The 21,439-nt window shown below is 39.8% G+C and overlaps 1 long non-coding RNA gene across 1 annotated transcript; it reads left to right on the top strand.

Annotated features, from left to right (window-relative positions):
* The first annotated feature begins 3,033 nt into the window (after nt 1-3,033).
* On the top strand, nt 3,034-7,127 carry LOC139075594 (uncharacterized). Its single transcript, XR_011526185.1, has 2 exons — nt 3,034-3,519; nt 6,716-7,127. It is a non-coding gene; the product is annotated as an uncharacterized lncRNA (long non-coding RNA).
* Nucleotides 7,128-21,439: the final 14,312 nt, after the last annotated feature.

Raw genomic sequence — 21,439 nt, 5'->3', positions numbered from 1 at the left:
TTCCCTAAATTAAAATAAAACTAAGCACCCAGGGGAGAAAAAAGCAAACTAGGGTGATGCGGTTGGACAGGTAGAACAACTGTCCTCAACTTACAATCTCATGTAAGGCTGAAAAAGCAGCTCTGGAGGCGGCTCAGATTCCACCCAGCTCCTTTATCTCAGACAGGATTACGACCTCGCCTCTCTGGGAACTGTTATCTAGCTCGTCACCAATTCCTAAAACTGAAGAAAAAAAGAAGTCAGAAAAATGGCCATAAGAGCACCCATGCCCCAAATCTAGCATCTTGAGTGTCTTCTCTAAAAATGTTAGTAAAAAAAAGCTTAAAACAAAATTTGGATTGATAGCTAGGGAGCTTCCTATTAGTGTACCTGATTTATGGTAGTAATTTTAAAATAACAGCTGTGGAGTCTCTACGTATGTGTGTCTATATGTATGTTATGTATGTGTGATATTTTTATCTCCAGATGGTATGGTTTCTAAAGAGCTCTATTTAATTGGCTTAAAGTAAGTGCTTACATAAATTATTTCTAAATGCAGCTAACCCAAATGTCTTTCAAGTTAATGTGATATGAAATAATCTTTGGTAATGAAAGCTTGTTTAAATTTGTTGGTTTGATTGAAATAGGCATGCCCTCAGAGTAGTCAGTGTTTGGGTATGATGCAGGCTTTATTCTACATTTATTGGTAAAATAAACTGATGCTATCTCTATTGCAAAACTGGTTAGTAAAAATAATAACTTGAAATAATGGCTAATTTTGCCTAATGTCTCATGAAGTTTTGTAGGCAATCTAAGTAATTATTGGGAATGAGTAAACTAAACTGATGTGAAAAAAAATAAAAATGTTGGGTGAACTTTTTAGAATAATTGTGTGTTATGGCATGTATATTAAAGGTAACTTCCAAAATCTCTCTGGTAACTTGAAACTTTGAAGTTTTACTAGGTGAAGTTAAATGATAAAAATTCATTGAATATCTAGGTCATTTTCAAATAAGATAAAATACTGAAACCTTGTTACTAAACATGTGTAAGTTTATCTACTTTTGGCTTCTTATTCCAGAGAAACTAAAAGGTGTTTGGGTCTATTAGAAAGCGTGTCTTGTATTTTATTAAAGTTACTGTGAAGTAACATGTTTCTAGAAATTACAAAAGGTATTTATAAATTTGCCAAGCCACAAAATGCTAATGTAAAAGAAAGTTTACTGTTGCTTATTTCTTAGTTTTCACTAAAAATTATGGTGTATAAATAAGGGTTAAAAATTCAAATTAATGTATGTGATTAAAGCTACTAAAAATTGATAAGGAAAACATCTTTGTATTCAAGGAAAGATGTATGTTTTGGGTAAGGAAGGTATAAAGAATGGAAATATTTTTGTTTGTTTTTTTAAGAAAGATAAATTTGCCTCAGAGTACCGGGAGGGAAAAAAAAAAGGAAAGGCATAAGGCAAATTCTGAATGTGAAAAGAAAGTTATAGGAGGTTTGTTGAAAACAAACTCTAAAAAAGAATTTTATGGATGGTCAAGTTGGCTAAGATCGAAGTAAATCTAATTAAGTAAATGAGTTTTAATATCAGAAGTAAGCTGGTACACAAATTAGAATTTGTTTTTCTCTTTCTCTTAAAAAGGATAATTTTCCTGGACTTTTAGCCTGCTTTTGATGAAGAGATTATAGAAGATTTTCTTTACTTTTGAGTGAGTCTTACTTTGGTTGAATGGATAACTAAGCATTGTTTCACAGTGTCCCTTGTTTCACAGTGACAAGATCAGCAACCCCTTGATCTTGTTTGACCAAATGTTTTAAAACCTTTTGATATTTTTGACAGGATCCCCAAAATTCATATCCTAAATGAAGTCTTTCTTTGGACTTAAGAAAAAAAAGAAAGCTTTCTCGGAGAATTTTCATAGGGCCCCTGGGACTTCTCAAAGAAATTTGTTTTCTCTTCTATAAAGAGGGAGATACTAATTAGGCTTGTTTGGTGCTAAATTGCATGGGAAGCATTGTCAAGTGAATGATGATAAACCTTCTTAGGTTATAGTGTATAGATAAATATTATTCACTCTCTTAACCCTGCTACCTTGCTTCCAACATCATTGCATTCTATTATCTAATTTGGTTTACATGTGGGTCTTACTTAAATGATAAGCAAGGATGTTATCAGGCTGGATATGCTGTCTACCCTCGAGAATGCCTGCTACTTTCTATTAACTCTGCTAACCGAGTAAAAGATTTCCTTCTATAGGCTCAAGAAATCACTAAAGAAGAAGAGAAACAAAGGTGGCAACAAAAGGGGGAAAACAATACTTTTAGATACTTTCTCCTACAGTACCTCATAAAACCTATACTCATTGTGCTATATGACCAAAACATAATCTAGGAAAACTATTTCATGAATCACAAGGCCACTTTCCTCTTTGCAATTGGACTTTGTTCAAATGCCGCCATCTCAAGGATAAATGTACCTTGGTAATGATCTGTATGTTCTCACATTGGGTTGAGGCCTTTACTTACAGAAGAGTGATGGCTTTAGGTAAATTATTATTGGAAAGGATAATTCCTGTTTGAGGAATTCCTACTGAGTTATGCAGCAACCTGGGAACTCATTTCGCTGGACAAATAATTAAATCTATTTGTGACATTTGGCCAGCAATACAACATTTTAACTAACAGCACAGTCAACACTCGGTTGGCAAAGCTTTCAGAAGCGTTTGATCTCTCATGGCCAAGAGCTCTTCTGCTAGTGCTCCTCAATCTTATACCTTACCCTTTGGTAAACATCAGCTGTCTCCTCTTGAGATAATAACTGGATGGCCTATGCAATTAGATAAAGGAATGTATTAACCAACTTTGCTTAAAGGAGACGTCTTAATTGTTTTTATTTATTTATTTATTTTTGGTGAGGAAGATTGGCCCTGAGCTAACATCTGTTACCAATTTTCCTCTTTTTTTTGCTTGAGGAAGATTATCATTGAGCTAACATCTGTGCCAATCTTCCTCTGTTTTATATGTGGGATGCCACCATAGCATGGCTTGATGAGTAGCGTGTAGGTCTGCACCTGGGGTCTGAACCCTTGAACCCTAGGCCACCAAATTGGAGTGTGTGAACTTAACCATTATGTCACTGGGCCTGCCCCCTGAGATATCTTAATTATTGTCAAATGTCATTGAGACACTTAAAAGAAATGAGAGGTTGGTAGCTGATTCTTTTCACAGAGAGCTCCTGGAAGATGAAGACCTTGAGGTTCATGGACTCACCTGGAGAATTTATCAGAAGAGGCATCAAATAAAAGACTCTCTGCAGCCCTGTTGGAAAGGACCATACCAAGTACTTTTAACCAATTCATGCACTACAGAATCAAAAGGCATTCACATTTTTCATTTAAAAAAGCCTTCTCCACCTGAGTGGGTTTCAGTTCCTATTTTTGATACCTGACTTGAACTGATCAATGCAAATATCTCCAAAACAGGATGAGAAGAAGACGGCATCTGTTGTAGACAGCTGTCCCAAGACTCCAGACCAGGTCTGTATTCTCGACCTTGTAGCTCCTCATTTAAACCTTTGTAATGCTTAAACTGTATACCTATTTTATAATGTTCCATTTAAGGTTTTCAGAATACTATCATACTTAAAGAAAGTGATTGATTTGGAACAGACTGGTCTCAAAGGCCAAGCATTTATTGGGTGGCTCCTAATGGAACTTGGTGGTCATGTGGAACAAATCTCTAGCCTTGGCTACTGCCTGGATGGCTAAAACACTGCACCCGGAGCTTCCCTTGGATGCAAGGAAGGATTCACACTGAGCTAACACCAGTTGCCAATCTTCTTCTCTTTAAGGCCAGATGGGCTCATTCAGTGTTCCACCGGTATGGCCACCTATGGCTATATTTGTTGCTTCTTTGGGGCTAGAGGATGTCATATCACATATAGAAGTCCTGACTAAATTTACTCAACAAGCCCTTAATGATAGTCAAGAAAGAATAGTCTTATTAAATACTAAAATGTCTTGAATGGGAAAGACTGTTCTTCAAAATAGAATGGCGTTAGATATTTTAACTGCATCCCAAGGTGGTACATATATAATTATTCAAACTGAATGCTGTGCTTTTATATGTGGTAAATCTTCCAGTGTGTCCTCTCTGCTAAAGCACATGAAAAAGCAAGTGAATGTCTTAAATGAATCTTTTATAATTGTAAACAATGTGAACATAAGGAATCAGGTAAAAGCACATGTACAATGTTTATGCAACAACCTAAAATTAATTGAAAAATTATATAATCTATGAAATGCTTCCTCTGTTAATGTATACCTCTATGCTTGTCTGACTACTTCCCCCTAATGTGGACAACTGGGAAAATAAATGAGATAAAAGCAATGAGGGACATGATGGACCCAAGGCAGACAGTAACCACCCTGGCACCAAGGGACAATATTTTGATCATCAGTGCTTTCTATTGAAAGATTGTAGATCAAAGGGGAGGGGGGAACGATAAATAAATGACAAGCAAAGGATATATTGGAGTATACGAGAAAGGCATTTGGGTTAAAATTAATTTGGCCTGACCTTGTTTCTCCAAAAGGGCCTGATGTGCCCTGTTGAGCATGCATTGTTGTATGTCTGCTTTAAACATACTATGTCCCCAAAATAAGAGTGATACCCTTAAAGATAGGGATGTAACTTCCCCCCATATTGGCATTTCTTTAAGGATAAGCATCTTTTCCTAAACTAAGGATTAATGACTGACCTGCTGTGCTCCCCTTGTGACCACCAACATGCTGTGCCAGCTAAGCATCTCATGACAATCGTAAAAGGGACATTCCTATCATATGTGATGTATGCTCTTTGTTCCAAGAAGGTATATAACCACTCTGTACACCCCATTTCTTTGGTGCCCTTCCTCCTTTGGGGAAGGAAGACCCTGGGCTAGTCCTCAGATCTGACCCATGATAAACTCACTCCAATTTTGATTTATAGATTGATTATGGATTTTTTGTGTCTACATAGTGAATGGCCCCGGGAGATAGAGATAGTGTCTCCCTCTGAAGTGAAGGGCGGGCATGTTTACTGCCAATTAAAAAAGATTCAGGTTCCCTAATTCAGGGTTCTTCTCCTGAAATGCAAGTGTCACCTACACCTCTTTATGTCATTCTGTGAGACAAAAAAAAAAAAAAAAAAAAATGCTGATATTCTGGCATTGCTATCACTAAGAGTCACAAAGTCCTTTGTCTCTGACCCAGGAGTCTTCTGTTTTCTGCCAGCATCCTTGAAACTGTGACAGGCTAACTTGGTAGCTTGTAAGTAGGATATCTTAGACTTGTCACAGTTCTTGATAATGTGTTATTTTCATCTTTACTCAGACCCTAAATGTACTTGGTTAAACTCCCCCTGTGCTCTTCTCTCAGCTTTGTGTTGTTGCAAGAATTCATTCAAGAATCATTCAGCAACTTTTTATTGGGGATCTTTTGTCTGCCTAGTGCTATTCCAAGGCCTAGAGATACAATGGTAAAGGAAGCAGACACAATCCTTACCCTCTTGTGACTTATATTCTAGTGAAGCACTCGTCTGTGCCGTCAGCTTGCTCTCTTTTTTTTGTCCCTCTCTTTCTCTCTAAATAACCTGCACTGAAATTCACCAATGATACTAATTCTATTCCCTCCTCTAACTTTGAAACCAACCACTCCTTCCTCCAGTAAACAGATTTCTTCCCTGAATTTCTTTGCAGATCAATACTACCAATTCTTCCCACTTTAAGAGTGAAAGGCTAGATTCTGTTCCTGACTCTGCCACTAACTCCAGGATCTTGGACACGTCACCTTTATTTTCATAAGCCTTCGATTCCTCATCTGTAAAATGAATGAAATGGTGCATATCCTGCTGAGTGATTGGAGGGGTGGGAGGAGATCACGTATACAATCAGGAAATTTCTGTGCAGCACACAGTTGCTGTGTGCTCTCCACACTAAGAGCAACCACTAAGTTGCCGTCTCCCGTTCCAACCCTAGCCCGGTCCTCAGTAAGGATTGGTTGGACAGGAGGAACCCAGGTGCTTCTAATTTTCAACATTTCTCTGATTTGTGATTTACTGCTGCTCAGACCTCATGTTGTATATGCCCTGCTTTCATAGCTTGCTTTCCACACAGTCCGCTCAGCCTCTTCCTGCCCTTAATATGGTATAAAAACTAACAAATCCACACAGAAAATATGACTTCCTGCAGCCAGCAGCAGCTCCAGACAATTCATCACCAAATAGCCTAGAATAACACTAACTTTTGCTACCATAGCAACTGCTATTGGTTGCACAATTGCTGACTTTTGAAGCTACTTAAAAATGTGCCAACCGTTTTGCATAAAGTGGCTTTACGTCACCAAGAGCAGTGGTTTTCATCTCCCCTCAAGATTCTGCTTTAAGAAATTGTAGCTTTTCCACCCTTAGAAGCATTTCATAATTTATTTTTTCAAAGAACCATTTTAAAACAAAGTTTTTCCAGTGGTTTCTTCATGCCCGTGTAAGGGCAAATACAAATTAAAAATAAGGGGCTTACTTCTTCTGTTGAAATAAAAAGAGACTTGCTCCTTCCCTTTCCTTAGAACCTTTACTTTAGAAAACTTGTCATTGTGTAAGCTGTTTCTCTGTCTCCCTTTGAAATGTATGCAAATCTTTTTTTAAAGCTAAATAAGCCTTTTGCCAGCTTTAAGACCTAGGAATATCTTTCTCAAGGACCTGGGAACTGTCTCTTAAAAATGTCACCTTGAGGAAGCTGATGCCCGACCTGCCAGCTCCTGTGGGAGAATAGGAGCCTCTGAGCTGCAGAACTGCCTCCTGCCATAAAGAGACGAGAAGCTTATGTTTCCTTTGGACAAAGGCAATCAGTTAACACAGATGGCCACCCCAGCTGCCAAGTGAATTTAAGATGAGCTATGCGTGACAAATGGTGCTGTCAAGTCTTTTTACTTGAGGACTAGTTATTGTTTATCTTGAGAACACCTATGTAATGGGTTGTATCTGCTTGGCTCTGTAAAAGGGTAAGATTCCTTTCTATCTTTGCGATCTCTTAGTGAATTGCCTGAGATGCACATCACAATCTGGTTTAATACTTATTCAATAATAAAATTGTTTGCTTTCTCTTCTACCTTTGTGGAGAGGTTTTCTGGGTTGGGAGGGGATTTGTTTTTAATTATATTTCCCGTATGCCCACCAGAACAAACGTTTTAAAACAGCAGTCATGGAGGATAGCATTATGAGGTTTTGTTAGAAGCTCTGGAGAAAGGTGCACTAGGGAATTAGAGGAGAAGAAAAATAGATCCAGCTCTCCCTTCAGTTCCTATGCACCAAAGAAGGCGAGCTGTTCAGGATCAGCCTTGCAAGTGGTCCTCTGACATCAGCCTCGGGAGATGCTGGAGTTCTTGACCAGATAATGATGTAGGATCTTTTCCTTTGCCTTTTCAGAAAAATGAAAACTCATCTGATATTTCAGACTCAACCTACACCTTAGATGCTGACTCTGCAGTACGCCACACGGGATAGGAAGCATCTAAGGGTCTGTTGCAACTCCAGGAGGTGCTATTCACATTGTCACCCCTGTGGATGACGCTCGTAGAGTTTTGCAGTGCCAGCCAGCAGCTCTTATATCATAGCTGTAGGTCTGTGTCCCTTAAAGAGTTTCTCTCAGAAAACCCACTTTTGATTTACCTATAACCACCCACTGTTGCTGCCTGGGGAAGATCAGAGTATAAGTCCAGATAGAAAACCCTTGAATCTCCTGAGAATTGTTTCTGCTTCTTTCTGTCTAGTGAAGATACAGAGCTAGCCATGCAGGGTAGAAGCACTGGGTTGATTTTGTTCTCTACTAGCTGGGTGACCGCGAATAATTTATTTTAAACTTTCTATGTCCTCTTCATCTGGAAGATGGTGACAGCACACACCTCACAGGATCACCTGCATTGCCTGTGCGTGTCTGGAAGAGGTGGACTTGGTATAACTGTCTCCTTGTTACTCAGATCTCACCCTCTCAGAGAGGCCTTCCCTGACTGTGCAACATGAAGAAGCCCCAGCCATTGCTGTTCAGTTGCCCTGTTTTAATTCATCACATAGCCTTTATTATCAGCTGACATTTTTCTTCCCTTCCTTCATTTCTTCTTTTCTTAATTTCCTCCATCAGAATACGAGATCCATAAGAGCAGTAACCTCGTCTGCCTGTTGACTCCTGAACCCTCAGCATGAAAAAGCACGTGGTGCTTCGTAGGCCCTCAGTGGGGAGGCTGGCACACGCGTTTGCTTCTTTCCTTGGCTGGCATTTAGCACCAGCTTCTCGAAGCTTTGAAAGAGACTCTTGTATCTGTACACCTGGCTTCCTGCCTGGCCTCCAAGCCCCTCAGATATTTCAGATGGAGCCTTTTCACCTCGAGCTATTGGTCCATTCTGACTTTTATAATCACTGAACAGAATGATCTTAAATCTCTGAAAAAAAAAATCTCATCTAATAGACTCTCAAATTTCCCACTTTTCAAACGTCTCCTGGTGGAAGCATCTTTTCTCAATCTTTGGGAAACCTGATAATCTGTGACATTAGAGGGATTTCCCACGAGAGCTGAGATGTCCGGATGAAAGCAGGAACTCAAGCCAACAAGGCCTTTACTCAAGGGACCACTGAGACCCAAGTTGCCCCTTGCTATTGGCATTCAGACAAAAGGCAGAGAAGGGGCTGCAAGGAGTCCAGAAGCAGGGATCCTAGTCCATTCTGCTAGAATTTAAATTCAACTGTGAGAGTAAGGATCAAATTGAATGTAAAAAAGCAATTCCAGCCAGAACCATGGGCCTTAGAGATCTCCTCAGTGCAAAATGTTTATGAGTAGAAACAAGCCCCTGGGCTGATATCAGAGTGGGGCCCAGATCCCAAGTTACAAGCCTGCCGAAAGACTGGAGAGAGGGGGGTTGAGATGTTCTGAACATAAAGGATCGCATTCAAATCCGTCCTCAAGCAGGAGAAGTAAGCTGCCAGAAGTTCATCTTTGGAGCAAAAGAACTTCAAAATCTATAATACTGTGGGGGAATTTTAACATTCAAATCTCTTAAACTAGTCTTTCTTCTGAGAAATGTCTTGTCTTTCAAAACCATATGGCAGGAGCATATTCAATGTAATAAAATCCTTGGTTTTGGTAATCGTGATGAAGCTGTTAGAATGTTAAATGATGCCACCTGATGGACTGTGAAGACGCGAGTGCCACAATCAGCAAATAGAAGGGAGTTCATTATTATTATTATTATTATTATTATTATTATTATTATTTGAAGTAGATTAGCCTGGAGCTAACATCTGCTGCCAATCCTCCTCTTTTTGCTGAGGAAGGTGGCCCTGAGCTAACGTCTGTGCCCATCTTCCTGTACTTTATATGTGGGATCCCTGCCACAGTGTGGCTTGATAAGTGGTGCAGAGATCTGTGCCCAAGACCTGACCCCTCGGACCCAGGGCCGCAGAAGCGGAGCACGTGAACTTAACTGCTGCACCACCAGGCTGGCCTCCACTATTTGTAACTCTCTCTGATGCCTCAAGAAACAATGAAACAAATGCAAATGGTGCTTTTGGCCAGCTTCTGGCTTGGAGAAGTGAGAAGAAGGAATGAGGAGGAGGGTGAGAAGGAGGAGAAATAGGATAAAGAGAAGAACATAATATAGAGAAGGAGTAGAATATAATCTATTTTTTCTTTTGATAAAAGTCATTATACTGTAACAGAAGCTACTTTAAGTAGAGACTTTGGTTGTTAATGGAGCAGAGATGATCGGCTTGAAGAGATGGTCATTGGTTAGAGTGCCACCTCCTGGTATAATCTCCTTTCAGAGCTGAACGTGCAAACACCAAGCTCAGGGGGCGGGGGAGGGTGGTAGGGTGGGGGCGTTACAGAGGGGCTAAGATCCAGTGGATGAATATAGGAATCATAGGAATTGATCCTCCATTTCCCAGCGCCCCAGACTGCACGCACACATCCTTCAGGGGAAAAAGAAATACACTGGAGGATTCTCTCTAAAGAAATTGAGTGGCCCTGAGCCAAGAACATCCCATCTGGTATGTAGGAGTCACCCTTGTAGATCACCAACTGGTTCCTTGGTTGTCACCCTAAGCTCACAAGGCCACCTGCAAGCACAGAATTCTCTCTCAGCTTTTTTGTTTCATTTTCACATGTGAAGGGAAGTCAAGGATCATCAAATATTTGAAGAAATCCTCCAGCATGAAAGAGACAGAACAAATAAACAGAAAACATGACCCTGAAAAGAATGGATTATTTTGGGGAACAAAATGGAACTTTAAAAAAACCACACCTTGAATTAGTATCCACAGAGATTCTAGAAGATACATTCATTAGCCAAGAACAGGATGCTGTGAAAAAAATAATGATTAGGGAAGAAGAAAGCACTTAGAAATTAAGAATGACATGGCTAAAAGAAAGTTCAAAGAAAAGTTGGAAGACAAATTTGAAGAAATACTTTAGGAAGTTGAGTAAGAAGACAAATAGAAGGAAAAGGCAAAAGAATCAGTTAAAGAGGGGCAATGTCTGATAACTGGAGTTCCAGACACCTAGGACAGAGAAACAGAGGGAAGGAAATGATTGAAAAAAAAAAACACCCCACAACAACACAGGATTATTTTCCTGAACTGAGGGCACAAATCTTTTGAGTAAGAGGGCACACTGAGTGCCAAGGACAAGGGAAGAAGACCACTACCCAGATGTACTGCTGTGATGTGTCAGGCTGCCAAGGAGAGCTTAAAGGACTCCAGAGATAACACAGGTCATCTCAGGAAGAACAGAGGTAGAGTAGCAGTGGCTTTCTTATCTGCAGCACTGGGTTTCGGACAGCAATGCCTTCTAAGTTTTGAGTGAAAATTATTATTTAGAAGAAAAATTTAAATGTATTAATCCATTAAAAAATAATAAACCCATTACATGTTAGCACAAATGACATTTTAATGAAAAATAACATTTTTGGAAGTCTTTTCAATGTCTGGCTTAGTAGAAGACAGCTGGAGTCCCCTATCTGCTTCCGTGTCCAGTCTATTGTGGTGACTTGCTTTGGTTGAGGGACAAAATGCTGACCTAGAATTCTATACCCAGTCAAACTGAAGTTAGAAGACAGGAATAGGATATTTTCAGACATGCAGGGACTCTGAAATGTTACCTCCTACAAAGGCAACTTTTATTTTTTAAGGAAGCTATTTGAGAATGTACTGCTGCAAAGCAAAGGAGTAAATGAAGGAAACTCGAGGCCTGGCATTTGGGAAACTGAGGAACCAACCCAGGAAATCAGTGAAGAGAAAGCCAGAGGGATGTCGTGCAGAGTGCTCTGTGAAAGAGGTCCTTGAGGGGAGAGGAGCTTGAAGGAACAGGTGACAGTATGGAGCAAGTGGACAAAAAAGGAACTATTGATAATGGAAAATAGAGCGTAATGATAAACTTCAGGACAAGCAAACAGCTGTGAGAGAAGACTGAGTAGTAATCCTCTACTGCATGGCCCTGCAGTGGACGGCTGTCCCCAAATCACCAGAACGCACACACTGCTTACTGAGTTCAGTGTTTAACTGCATCCTACAGACAAAGCAAAGACAGCTTAATTTTTGTTACAGAACAGAATGCTCATGCTCTCAGTGCTAAAGTGCAAAGGCAGAAGTACAGCTGACAGAAACGGAGATATAGAAGGAAGGGGACGTAGCTGAAGGGAAGCAAGGGTTACTGAGCTTCTCCTCTTGAAAAGGGGAAAGCATTTGCTGGAACAGGAAATACAGTGTTAATTTATTGTTCACATTTACAAAAGAGGAACTCTAACAAGTGCGATGACTCTCTCAGGATGTGGGAGAAGGGCAGAGAAAAGGGAGAGGTTTTAGACAGCCATATCCTCGTCTAATATGGCAAGAACTCAACCATGCAATAAATCGGCAAATCAAGAAATAGCAATAGGAGCCTGTTATTTTGTGATATTGAGGTAAATGCTCAATCAGCTAAAAATCTTGAGGTGGGAAGAGGAAAGGCAGGAGTTGCTGCTTTTATTAACTGCGTGTTTGAAAATTAATTTAAGGACATAAAAAAAATAGATTTGTGTGGTCCAGGCCACCAACATACATGGTCACATTGACTTACTTCATCCTTATCTTGTGTTTGTGATATTTAGGTCGGGGGAGATAGGATCAGAATCGGTCTGTTCTCTTTCAACCTATATATCAAATTTGGATCAGAATGCTCCAGAAGAGCCTTCAGAGATCATGGTATGCAAATGAAGACCCACTCTTTTTCAAATAACATCGTTCTTTCCTGTTGAATCCTAAATCTGTAGGAGGATTGACAAATGTTCCCTATTATCAGCCACAACTTGTTATACTTTCAGTGGAGAACTGTGGAGCGTGCTGGTGGTGAGGGGTGGAATGGTACAGAAGACAATGTTTCCTCTTATAGCAGCTTCAGTGGTGACCATGACTGCCAAGGAGAGACTCCTAGAAAAGTCTTGATCTTTCATCTGCCACCATTGTGTGAATGCATTAGAAGATCAGTCCAAATGCTAAAGAAAAATCAGTTCGTCAAATCAAGCACAGAATTGAAACTTGGATTTACCTGCAGCTCCTGCTATTCAGAAGGGGAAAAAAGGCACAGAGAAAGAAACCTCCAAGACCCCATCTAACCAAAAGGACAGATCCTAAGTCAGGTGACCAATCACAATGAGAACAACCAACCAGGTGTACCAGATATAAACAGAAGGCCCAGAATGCCAAGAAAAGTCTCACATTCTCTGCCTGGAACAGCTGTCTCATTATCATCTTGTAGAGAGCAGAGAATCCTAAGCCAAACTTGTTCATCATGAAGTTCATTCAACAATGGTTATTTAGAGCTGACCTAATAAGATTTTGGGGGAAAAGATAGAGAGAGATTTCTTGGTCCCGAAGGCATTTATCCATGAGATAGTCTGTAGGCTTCTGGGAACTGATCTCCATAACTCCTAAAGATATGGAATGTTGGTAGTCATCCAATTTAAATTTCCAGATGTGGATTTCTTGGCTGAAAAATGTAGTTTGATGATTGTAGTGGGTGTTGACCACATTTTATGGATGCTTAGAACCTTTTGAGCCATATTGCTACATCTAGAGAATTTCCAGGCTTAGAAGTCCCATCTTCTTCCCTAAGGGAGGAGCTTGGAAACTTATTTCCCCAGCTTGCCCCAGACACAAGGACATGATCTCATCTCTACTGATCAGACTCATCTACTTGAGGCTTTAATTTGAAAGAGATAAAGGTGAGGAAAAGGCTCTGGGTGGAATATATTTTGCTGATTCAGGTGCTGCCAAGACATATGACTTTTTTTTTTATTGAGTTAATGATAGGTTACAATCTTGTGAATTTTCAGTTGTACACTAATGTTTGTCAGTCGTGTTGTAGGTGCACCACTTCACCCTTTGTGCCCACCCCCCACCCCACCTTTCCCCTGGTAGCCACTAATCTGTTCTCTTTGTCTACATTTTAAAATTCCTCATATGAGTGGAGTCATACAGAGATTATCCTTCTCTAACTGGCTTATTTCACTTAACATAATTCCCTCAAGGTCCATCCATGTTATTGCAAATGGAATGATTTTGTTCTGTTTTACGGCTGAGTAGTATTCCATTGTATATATATACCACATCTTCTTTATCCATTCATCTGTTGATGGGCACTTAGGTTGCTTCCATGTCTTGGCTATTGTAAATAATGCTGCAATAAACATTGGGGTGCATAGGACTTTTGGAATGGCTGACTTCAAGCTCTTTAGATAGATACCCAGTAGTGGAATAGCTGGGTCATATGGTAGTTCTATTTTTAATTTTTTGAGGAATCTTCATACTGTTTTCCATAGTGGCTGCACCAGTTTGCATTCCCACCAGCAGTGGATGAGGGTTCCTTTTTCTCTACAACCTCTCCAACATTTGTTACTGTTAGTTTTAGATATTTTTGTCATTCTAATGGGTGTAAGGTGATATCTTAGTGTAGTTTTGATTTGCATTTCCCTGATGGTCAGCGATGATGAACATCTTTTCATGTGCCTATTGGCCATCCGTATATCTTCTTTGGAGAAATGTCTGTTCATGTCTCCAGCCCATTTTTTGATTGGGTTGTTTGATTTTTTGTTGTTGAGTTGTGCGAGTTCTTTATATATTATGGATATTAAGCCTTTGTCAGATATATGACTTGCAAATATTTTTTCCAAGTTAGTGGGTTGCTTTTTTGTTTAAATCCTGTTTTCCTTTGCCTTGAAGAAGCTCTTTAGTCTGATGAAGTCCCATTTGTTTATTCTTTCTATTGCTTCCCTTCTCTGAGAAGACATGGCGTCCGAAAATATCCTTTTAATACTGATGTCAAAGAGTGTACTGCCTACGTTTTCTTCTAGAAGCCTTATGGTTTCAGGTCTCATCTTTAGGTCTTTGATCCGTTTTGAGTTTATTTTGGTGAATGGTGAGAAAGAATGGTCAATTTTCATTCTTTTACATATGGCTTTCCAGTTTTCCCAGCACCATTTGTTGAAAAGACTTTCTTTTCTCCATTGTATGCCCTCAGCTCCTTTGTCGAAGATAAGCTGTCCATAGATGTGTGGTTTTATTTCTGGGCTTTCAATTCTGTTCCACTGATCTGTGCACCTGTTTTTGTACCTGTACCATGCTGTTTTGATTACTGTAGCTTTGTAGTATGTTTTGAAGTCAGGGATTGTGATGCCTCCCGTGTTGTTCTTTTTTCTGAGGATTGCTTTAGCAATTCGGGGTCTTTTGTTGTCCCATATGAATTTTAGGATTCTTTGTTCTAATTCTGTAAAGAATGTCATTGGGATTCTGATTGGGATAGCATTGAATCTGTAGATTGCTTTAGGTAGAATGGACATTTTAACTATGTTTCTTCTTCCAATCCATGTACATGGCATGTCTTTCCATCTCCTTATGTCATCATCCAATTCTCTTAGAAAGGCCTTGTAATTTTCATTGTATAGGTCCTTCACTTTCTTAGTTAAATTTACCCCGAGGTATTTTATTCTTTTTGTTGAGATTGTGAATGGTATTGTGTTCTTGAGTTCTTTTTCTGTTAGCTCGTTATTAGAATATAGAAATGCTACTGATTTTGCAAATTGATTTTATACCCTGCAACTTTGCTGTAGTTGTTGATTACTTCTAAGAGTTTTCCAATGGATTCTTTGGGGTTTTCTATATATAAGATCATGTCGTCTGCAAACAGCGAGAGTTTCACTTCTTCCCTCCCTATTTGGATTCCTTTTTCTTGCCTGATTGCTCTGGCAAGGACCTCCAGTACTATGCTAAATAAGAGTGGTGATAGAGGGCATCCTCATCTCGTTCCTGTTTTCAGGGGGATGGCGTCCAGTTTTTGCCCATTGAGTATGATGTTGGCTGTGGGTTTGTCATATATGGCCTTTATTATGTTGAGGTAGTTTCCTTCTATGCCCATTTTGTTCAGAGTTTTTATCATAAATGGCTGTTGGATCTTGTCAATTGCTTTCTCTGCATCTATTGAGATGATCATGTGGTTTTTATTCCTCAGTTTGTTGATGTGGTGTATCACGTTGATTGATTTGTGGATGTTGAACCATCCCTGTGTCCCTGGTATGATTCCCACTTGGTCATGATCTATGATCCTTTTAATGAATTGCTGAATTCTGGTTGCCAAAATTTTGTTTAGAATTTATGCATCTATGTTCACCAGCGATATTGGCCTGCAGTTCTCTTTTTTCGTGGTGTCCTTGTCAGGCTTTGGTATCAGCGTGATGTTGGCCTCATAGAATGTGTTAGGAAGTGTTCCATCCTCCCTAATTTTTTGGAATAGCTTGAAAAGGATAGGTATTCAATCCTCTCTGAAAGTTTGGTAGAATTCCCCAGGAAAGCCATCTGGTCCTGAGGTTTTATTCTTTGGGATGTTTTTGATTGCTGTTTCAATCTGTTTCCTTGTGATTGGTCTGTTTAAATTGTCTGCTTCCTCTTGAGTGAGCTTTGGGAGATTGTAGGAGTCCAAGAATTTATCCATTTCCTCTAGGTTATCCATTTTGTTGCATATAATTTTTCGTAGTATTCTCTTATAATCCGTTGTATTTCTGCAGAGTCTGTTGTTATTTCTCCTCTTTCATTTCTGATTTTGTTTATTTGAGCTTTCTCCCTTTTTTTCTTTGTAAGTCTGGCTAGGGGTTTGTCAATTTTATTTATCTTCTCAAAGAACCAGCTCTTTGTTTCATTGATCCTTTCTACTGCCTTTTTCGTTTCAACAGCATTTATTTCTGCTCTGATTTTTATTATTTCTCTCCTTCTGCTGACTTTGGGCTTTGTTTGTTTTTCTTTCCCTAATTCAGTTAGGTGTAGTTTAAGATTGCTTATTTGGGATTTTTCTTGTTTGTTAAGATGTGCCTGTATTGCGATGAAGTTTCCTCTTAATACAGCTTTTGCTGTATCCCATATGAGTTGGTATGGCATGTTATCATTTTCATTTGACTCCAGGTATTTTTTTATTTCTTCTTTAATTTCTTCAATGATCCATTGCTTGTTCAGTAGCATATTGTTTAGTCTCCACATCCTTGTGCCTTTCTCAGCTTTTTTCTTGTAATTAATTTCTAGCCTTATAGCATTATGATCGGAGAAGATGCTTGATATTATTTCAATTTTTTAAAAATTTGTAGAGGCTTGCCTTGTTTCCCAACATATGGTCTATCCTTGAGAATGTTCCATGTGCACTTCGGAAGAATGTGTATTCTGCTGTTTTAGGATGAAGTGATCTATATATGTCTATTAAGTCCAATTGTTTTAGTTTTTCATTTAGCTCTACTATTTCCTTGTTGATTTTCTGTCTGGATGGTCTGTCCATTGATGTGAGTGGGGTGTTGAGGTCCCCTACTATTATTGTGTTGTTTTTAACATCTTCCTTTTGGTCTGTTAATAGCTGCTTTATGAACTTTGGTGCTCCTATGTTGGGTGCATAGATATTCATAAGCGTTATTTCTTCTTGATGAAGTGTCCCTTTGATCATTATATATTGTCCCTCTGTGTCTCTCTTTACCTGCCTTATTTTGAAATCCGTTTTGTCTGATATAAGTATTGCAACACCTGCTTTCCTTTGCTTGCTATTAGCTTGAAGTATTGTCTTCCACCCCTTCACTCTGAGCCTGTGTTTGTTCTTGGGGCTGAGATGTGTTTCCTGGAGGCAACAAATTGTTGGATCTTGTTCTTTAATCCATTTTGCCACTCTGTGTCTTTTTATTGGAGAGTTCAATCCGTTTACATTAAGAGTGATTATTGATGCATGTGGACTTAATGCTGTCAATCTGTCACTCATTATCTGATTTTCCTGCGTTACCTTTGTTTCTTGTCCTGTGTGTTTTAGCCTACCCATTGACTAGTGCAATTTCTTATGCTGGGTTTCTTAGATTTTTCCTTATTTACGTTTTGTGGCTCTGTTCTGTTTTTTAGTTTAGTGCCTACCCTGAAGTTTGTATTTAGAATCTCGTGTATAATATAGTCTATTCTCTGGTGGTCTCTTACTTACTTGGCCTAGACTGATTTAGTCCCTTTGCTCTTCCCCTCCTAAATTATTATTTTCATTTCTTATTCCAACTTGTGTTATGAGTTTCTAGTTAGAGTGATAAGATGGTCTTTGCTTTGGTGGTTTCCTCACCTTTATCCTAATGCTATAGTTGAATATTTGCTATCCTATTCTGGTTCTATCTATCTGTCTCCCTACTCTGTGGTTTGTGATCCCTTTCTCCCTTTTTTTCTTTTTTCGGGTATGAGAACCCTCTTGAGGATTTCTTGTAGTGGAGGACTTTTGGTAACAAATTCCCTTAACCTTTGTTTGTCTGGAAAATATTTAATTTCTCCTTCATATCTGAAGGATATTTTTGCTGGATAGAGTATTTTTGGCTGAAGATTTTTATCTTTTAAAGTTTTGAATATGTCACTCCATTCTCTCCTAGCTTGTAAGGTTTCTGTAGAGAAATCTGCTGAAAGTCTGATAGGAGTTCCTTTGTACGTTATTTTCTTCTGTCTTGCTGCCCTGAGTATTCTTTCTTTGTCTTTCATTTTTGCCATTTTTACTACTATATGCCTTGCAGTAGGCCTTTTTACATTGAAAAATCTAGGAGATCTGAAAGCTTCCTCTGCACACATTTCTCCCTCACTCCCTAGATTTGGGAAGTTCTTTTCTATAATTTCATTAAGCACACTTTCTGCTCCATTTTCCTTTTCCATGTTCTCAGGAATTCTGATGATTCTTAAATTCTTTCTCCTCATTGAATCCACTATTTCACTGATATTTTCCTCATTCTTTTTAATCCTTAGTTCTCTTTCTTCCTCTGTCTGGAGCCATTCAGCCTGTCTATCTTCGATTATGCTAATTTGCTCCTCTATTGTGTATACCTGGGCATTCAGGGAATCCGTATTCTGTTTTATCTGGTCCATTGTATTTTTCATCTCTAGTATTTCTGTTTGATTCTTCTTTATAGTTTCAATCTCTTTGTGAAGTAACTCCAGAACCCGTTGACTTGTTTCTCTATGTTTCCCTCTATCTCATTGAGTTTTCTGATGATAGCTACTCTGAACTCATTTTCACTTAGTTTACCTATTTCTAAGTCCTCAGGACTTAATTCTGTGTTTTTATTGTGTTCATTCTGATCTTGAGCTTTTATGAATTGCTGAATGGTAGAGGAGCAGTTTTTGCGCATGATGGTAGTATTCGGTTGCAGTTACAGCCTGTCGCCACTAGATGGGGGTCGAGAGCCACACATTCTGAGCCCTCCGTGTTCAGCCAAGATGGCGGAGCCCAGTGTGGGTTGGGGGGGGGAGGAGCAGTTTCTCTCACGCACCCATCTGGATTTGGATCAGCTCTCATTCTCTGGTCTCCTGGGGCCCTGACTTGATGGGGTCCCCCCACATGGAAGCTTTCCCCCATCAGTGGGTTTCCACTGCGCTGGCGGCAGGAGTCCTGGATGATCTCCCAGTTGCGTGGCCCCTGCCCCGCTCCTTCCCTCACCCAGGGCCCTGATTCCAGTCTCTAGGGGAGGGAGTGATGTTCTCTCTTACTCCGTTCCAGCTCCTCCGACCCCAGCTACAGCCTCTCCATTCTCTGTCTTCTGGCTCTGTAGGTCTCTGATGGTCTCAACATTAGGGGTCATTGGTTGAAATTCAGTTTTTCCGTTTCTTTGGTTGTATTTTGGAGGGGAGAGAGTCCCGGGTCAGCTCACCCTGCCATTTTGCTCCAAGACATATGACTTTTATGGGTGGAGTGACTGCAAGGTGGAGTGGCACCAGTGGGATAGTGGAGGTGGCAGCAGTGAAGCAGGGTTCATCAACAGGACAGTTCTTTGGTGTGGTTTTGCTTCATTGATCTAGGAATCTTAGACTCAAGTCTCAGCTTTCTCAACCATTCAGAGAGCAATGCACCATCCTTTAACAAACTCCTTTGCTGCTTAATCAGCTAGACACAGTATCTGTGGCTTGTAGCCACGAACCTTGATAGACATAGTGGTCTGTGCTAATCAAAAGACTCCGATAATTGTCAGACTGCACTGTCAAATGAAAGTATAGCCATTTAACAGAAGTGTGGTTCATTTATGTACTCATGAATTTATTTATTTGTTCTATATAGACACCCACATATTATTAAGGGTGGGTGGAGAAATTGATGTCTTATAGAAATGAATGAAATTTCAACTCTGGTTTTAGAGACAGCACCCCAAAGTTTGATACATTGACATTTTACTTGGTTTTCTATTTTTTTTTTTTGAGGAAGATTAGCCCTGAACTAACATCTGCCAATCCTCCTCTTTTTTTCCTGAGGAAGACTGGCCCTGAGCTAACATCCATGCCCATCTTGCTCTACTTTATATGTGGGACGCCTACCACACCTTGGCTTGCCAAGTGATGCCGTGTCCACACCCAGGATTCAAACCAGCAAACCCCAGGCTGCCGAAGTGGAATGTGAGCACTTTACTGCTGCGCCACCAGGCTGGCCCCTTATTTGGTTTTCAAACAGAGTGCTAGCTAAGTTTGACTCTGAAGGCAGACATGGCTGACAATATAATTATGATTGTGCTTCTCAGTCATCTTACATTGCACAAAAAGTAGATCTTTATTCTTCATTGAACTTCTGGAAAGTGGGTGGATTTTTCTGCTTGCATGTGATTATGAAGGAACTAAGGTTTGGATATCTTAAAAAATGTTTTCGTTGTGTTATTTGCAAGTGTACTTAAGTCAAGTTGTTCTTTAAAAGTTTCAGGAGAAATTCAGATTCAATGTGAAAATGCACCAAAAGTTTATTTACCGAAAAGTCAGTTCAGTTCAAATTTTCTAGAAGGATTATTTTTAAGTGACAGAAATGACAACAGAGGGGTTCAGCTCAAAGAGCATAACTTGGCAGGATTTCTATTGTGGGAATTCCAGCTCAAAGGAGACACCAGAAAACAACTTTTCCTAGCGGAAGATCAGAATTTTGAAGGAGTCTGTGTGATCTGATACCCAAAACTGTGGCCAAAGTGGATCTGTGATTGCTCAAACCAAAGGAAAGCACCAGGGCTCCTTAGTTACACAAAAAGGAAACAGGCTTCTAGGGCAGTATATTTTTCAGAAGGGAGTCCCCAAGCCCCTCCAATACATGGTCATGGAGAACAATGGTCAAGGGAGATTTTCTTAGCATGCAAAATTTGGGGCGTCCATAGTGACAGACCAAGAAATTCACCCCATGGCCAGAAAATGGAGCCCTTGTAATCTTTGTGAAGCAGGATGTGACTTACACTGTTCATCGGAGACTCTGCTTGTTGTTTTCCCCTTTCCCATTTTCTTGGTAGGGCTATGTGTGTATGTGTGTGTGTGTGTGTGTGTTTATACCATTATCCCTCTATCGTTGTATACTGAGTGTGTTTGGGGGTGGTTAAATGTATCATTTAGTCATAGGCTGCATGACCATTAGCAGCCACATCCAGACGTGATTGAGAGAAAGTGTTTATATATATATTTGATGTATGTAGGATAGTTGCATTGTATTAGGTGGGCATTTAAAAAAATTATACTCATGGGAAGAAGTGAGTGTGTATGTGTTCACATGTTGGGTATTCAAGGGGTGGAATGTAGTAGACTCTGTCTGCTTTAGTTTCTGACTATTCAGCACAGTTTTCCATGTCCTTCCTCTGATAAAAGTGGTCCACTTTTTTCTTTGGAAAACTATCTCTACCTTGTACTCTAGTCTTTTTTTTTCCCCTGAGGAAGACTAGCCCTGAGCTAACATCTGCTACCAATCCTCCTCTTTTTGCTGAGGAAGATGGGCCCTGAGCTAACATCTGTGCCCATCTTCCTCTATTTAATATGTGGGCTGCCTGCCACAGCATGGCTTGCTAAGTGGTGCCATGTCTGCACCGAGGATCTGAACTGGCAAACCCCAGGCAGCCAAAGCGGAGTGT

The sequence above is a fragment of the Equus przewalskii genome, chromosome 1 (genome assembly GCF_037783145.1).
Source record: "Equus przewalskii isolate Varuska chromosome 1, EquPr2, whole genome shotgun sequence".
In the NCBI taxonomy this organism is placed as follows: domain Eukaryota; kingdom Metazoa; phylum Chordata; class Mammalia; order Perissodactyla; family Equidae; genus Equus; species Equus przewalskii.
The sequence above is the reverse complement of the archived record's forward strand: the minus strand, read 5'-3'. Positions and strand labels throughout refer to the sequence as shown.